The following is a 4,921-nucleotide window of genomic DNA, read 5'->3' as shown; positions in this document are numbered from 1 at the left end:
ATTTATTTCATTAATTTGCCACAGAAATCAAACATCATGTCTTAAACAATGCTTATCCACAAAGATCATAACATTTAAGGTGCTTGAAGGTTAGTTTTTGATGGTTCAGAGAAGTATTGTATTTTTTCATATAAGAGAAACGAAGAATTGTGTATGGGGACTGCAAGCATGTTGAATAAATCTATTTATTCAAAATTAAATCGTGCCATTCAAATCAAATTATATCTTAAATGAAAGTTGAAGTCCTATTCTGCATGCATGATGGATAGGATCACTTACAAAATTGATAATTCATACTTTAAATTTCATTTAAACATTGATGAAACCAGTGTTTTATACATCTTTGGCAACCTGTAGCTCAAAATTGGAACGTACTGGGACATTTCTGAGAAAGGCATAAGATTCAGCAACCCCAAATCTACTAGAGGCACATATTTTGATCCTTGAGACATGCAAAAATGTCATTTTTGTTACGCTGTATAATCAAGGCATAATTAACAACATGTATAATCAAGAAATTTAAACATGGCTAAGATTTCTTCAGACGGATGAACATGTTCCCGGTTTAAACTTAAAAAAAAAACTTAACTTTTCAAAAGTTCAAAGTTTTTCCTCGCAATTCCTGAGACATTTTGCTGAAATTTCAACTGGAAATTCCTCTGTGAATTCCTCCAAGTAGTTTTTGGCGAAGACCATCAAATTGCGTCAGAATGTTGTATTTGGTTCGAACTCCCGAATTTTACAAGAATTATCTATGAAGTGATCTTGAAAAGTTTTTTTCTTTCGAATCTTCAGAGGACAAAAAACTGAAATTCTTTTGCTCAAGATAGCGGTTAAGGCATCTGTGGACAAATATTCATCAAAACAACTGGGAAAAGGAAGGGATTTATTAAGGTATTCATAAAAAAAATTGTAAGGATCTTCCTTCTTTAGAAATAGTTGAATGAATTATTGGCAGAATGCTTTCTGGCAGAATTCACCGGTAGGAATTCTACTTGATTTACTGTATAATTTCTATAAAAGTTTTGATGGAAATTCTTGAGAAATTTGCTTTTTCAATTTATTAGAGGGGTTATAATTGTGCTGTAACCATTCACCTATTAATAAAAATGGTTTCTACAACAATCTGTTTGTGAAATTCTTTGTTCGTGAAATTGTTTCTACATCAATTTGTTTGTTTTGAAATGAAAGTTTATACCAAACATTTTCAAGATGTAAGATACAAGCATATCCAGTAAAAAATCCATCTCCATGCCAATCATTTATCCATTATAAAAAAAAACAAAGAAAAAAGAACAAAAATTTTTGTAGTTTATTTTAAAATAAATCACTTATTTTTTATGTGTCAAAAAGTTTCAGAAATTCCACGGCGAATTGTGGAATTTTCCTATAAGATTTTAGTGAATTTTCTGTATTTAATTTAAGCTGAAATTATCCAACAAATTTCTTTATAAGTCCCTCCAAAAAATGTTTGTTTGTGATAAATCTGACATGAATTGAGAATGAACATGAGAATGAATTGAAACCGCTCTAGTAAATCTGTTGAAAAATTCCTTCAAAAATTGCCCACAAGAATCGCTAGTGATGTTTAAAGAAAAAAAATCCGAAGAATCGGTACTTGGATAAATCTTTGATGAGTTTTTCGGAAAAATTCTACGACGACATCCCAGAGGAAACCATAAATTAATTCTCTGAAGAAATCCCTGAACAAATTGCTGGGGAAATTTCCGAGTAATTTGGCAAAGGTTTTTGAAATAACTGTTGAACGTATTTCGTTGGCAAAGGCATAGTGAGAAAAACTGTTGGTGTACTCTCTAAATTATTTGTGGAATGAATCGTTGCTTGGTAATATTGAAGACAATTTCGGGTGAGACTCCTAGAATTTCTTCTACTGAGTAATCCTCAGTAAATCAATAAAATTTTAAACATTCTTTTTTCATGGATGAATAATTTTAAAGCTAATTAGGAATTTATATGTAATAAGTACGTATATCTTGACAAGTAAATAAGTACGTAACAAATCTTAGGCATTTTTTGGTGGAATTCTTTGAAATCAATTTGATAAAGATTTTTCGAGACATTTTTGGAAAGATCAGAAATCCCCAGGATCGCATTTGGGCTGGTTTTGTGTTCTGTAACTCGATTCCCCCCTTACTCGATGGTACCTTCAATATCGAGTTATGCAAGGTCCCAGGCTTGATTTTCCGTGGGAATCCCAGAAGAAACTGATATTGGAGTTATTGGAGAAAGGACTGAAAAAGTACGTAAATAATTCATGAAGATATCCCCGTGGGATTTCTCAGAGGAATCTGAATTGGAATCTGGAGGAATCTGGTTGAATACAAGAGACGATCGTAGAAGAATCACATGAGATATTCCTGGTTCTTTAGGAAAAATGTTATACAACTTTTCAATGGATTAGACAAAGAAAGAATATTTTCCGTAGTTAAAATTGAAATTTTCAAATCTATGCAATACAATACATAAATCTATGCAAACAACGAAATTTGCAACAAATCTTATTTCTTGCAACCGACATTACTTTTGTAGAACATGAAATGGGTAAGCCCCTAAAAAAATTCTAGTTACGCTAATGTGAGTACGTGAGAACTATTATAGGGCAACATTATCATAGCATGGATTTCATATGCTGGAGCGCTAAATGGTCATATCCATGGACCCTAGCTTCCTTAATTATTTGGATAGAGAAGGTTTTAACCTTATTCGTCAAGTGTACTTTTCACACGTTATAGCAATGCCAGAAAATGACTAAACAAATATTAGGAGCAGCAAAAAAAGCAGTGTTGCTCTGAAAGTAATTGAATGGTCATCTCAGCATGATTTAGACTTTGTTATCAAAAATAGCAAGAATTATCCTTACGTCCCATCAAAATGTGGTCTTCGGCAAAGTTGTAGCTGGAAGGTTTCAAATGAGAAGAGTTTCCTTAACTGTATAGTGGGGACGGACCTGGTGTAGTGGTTAGAACACTCGCCTCTCACGCCGAGGACCTGGGATCGAATCCCATCCCCGACATAGTCACTTATGACGTAAAAAGTTATAGTGACGACTTCCTTCGGAAGGGAAGTAAAGCCGTTGGTCCCGAGATGAACTAGCCCAGGGCTAAAAATCTCGTTAATAAAGTCAAACCAACCAACCAACTGTATAGTAAATGAATGCAAAGAAAAAAATCTCTAAGGTTTATCGTGACAAGTTGAAAGGAGTGAGGCAAGGTAAAACGCAAAGTTTTGAACATGAGATCATTAAATTTTGTTTTTCATTCCTAGAAGTTTGAATCGTTCGTTGTCTTTAAATATATGTTATTGAATTGCTCATCCTTATAAAATTTCCCAATGATATCTCACTTTTTAATCGTACCCCAGTCATTTCAACTTTCTCCGATGTGCTTTAGTCGAGTTTGAGAATGTGTCTGTCATTTTCGCTAATGCTACTAGAAACTAGTTCCTTTCCTTGCTAATCATTACGGTAAGTTGGAAATTGTTAACACCATCATTTGCGTTCCATACATCACTATTACCTGTTAAGCGTCCCACTTCGTAAAGTGAAAAGCCAATCATTCTTGTTCTCGCTTCATTCCCAATCCCAACAACCGTCCGCCGAAGTCGAATGATATAAGTAAACACAGTTGGCTTTAACGACCTGTATTGCCCCATTAGCTTCAACTGAAAAAAGCAATGTTTAGCACTCAAAACCCATCTATATCTCTAGCTTTCCGCTTTGCACTTGCTTGCTCGCTGTACGCTTTTATTTATTAAGAACGTAATAAAGCTAATTGCCTGGCAGAGAAAATAAAATCCCAAAACCATTGCATCAGTTCGAAGGAAACCCACATTTTGCGCTCAACTTTTCAAGTGAATTCAACCCCCGCCCTCTTCCACCAACAGCAGTAACCGAAGATATTCAATAAAAACGGCATCCGCAAAGGCTAACGCGTGATTTACAGCCCCATAGGAAACATAATTTTTCGCCATCTCTTTTATGCTATTATAAGCCGTTTATTTCCCACTAGCACCGCGACTCGACGCAGCATACAACATATTTACTCGATTAGCCAATAAACCACGTACTGCGGAATGGAATTTCCGCGCGAGAATACGCGAGAGAAGAGCGCGCGCTTTTGCTTTTCTTACCTACCCGTCTTCAGTAACAAAAGCATACCCACAAGCACCGACCGGGAGGGCATTTAAATCTATATTTAGACCCGATTCGACCGTCGCCGTCAGACAGAGTGATAAGAGCTGGTGAGCGCATGCGCTCTCTGCGTAGTGTTGTAGTCTCTCACCGCACCAGAGCTCGCCCCGAATGTGTGAATGAAGCGAGCGAACGAAGGAACAGATGGAGAGCGAAGCCGGGAACCGGTTCGTCATCATCAGCTGATCGAGGCCGCTCTCTTGCCGGCTGTTTGCGAGTCAAGTTCAGAGGAATTTAAATTGCTCACATAGGTTAGGGGCTTTGTTTTTGTATTGGTCTGAGCAACAAATTTCTCGAAGGGGATGTAGCTCAGTGGTAGAGCGCTCGCTTCGCATGTGAGAAGTCCCGGGTTCAATCCCCGGCATCTCCACACGAAATATTCTTTTTGCTCATGGCTGTGGATGTACCTAATGAAGTTTTTGAATTCTTGTTGAAATCTTATCTAAAATTTAATGTTTATCACACTTGCTAGGGGCTTTGGTATTTTTGATTTTTCAAATAATTGTTCTTACTTCTACTGAATCAAATAATCATGAATTATCGAAAACGTTCTTGAAGATTTGGAACTATTTGGCAATTGTTCAATAGTATTTTATTTTACTCGCTAAACGCCGGAAATTTCAATTATTTGTATTAGTTTGACTCGATACTAAATTCGTGATAATTACTTGTTGAAAATACATCTCAGAATAAACAATGTCACAAAAGGAA

General features: G+C 35.9%; 1 non-coding gene across 1 annotated transcript; it reads left to right on the top strand.

Moving 5' to 3' along the window:
• The first annotated feature begins 4,508 nt into the window (after positions 1-4,508).
• Trnaa-cgc lies at positions 4,509-4,580 on the top strand. Its single transcript has one exon. It is a non-coding gene; the product is annotated as a tRNA-Ala (tRNA).
• The last annotated feature ends 341 nt before the right edge of the window (positions 4,581-4,921 follow it).

This window comes from Aedes aegypti, chromosome 1, assembly GCF_002204515.2.
Source record: "Aedes aegypti strain LVP_AGWG chromosome 1, AaegL5.0 Primary Assembly, whole genome shotgun sequence".
Taxonomy (NCBI): domain Eukaryota; kingdom Metazoa; phylum Arthropoda; class Insecta; order Diptera; family Culicidae; genus Aedes; species Aedes aegypti.
Note: the sequence above shows the minus strand (reverse complement) of the source record. Positions and strands in the feature narration are given on the sequence as shown.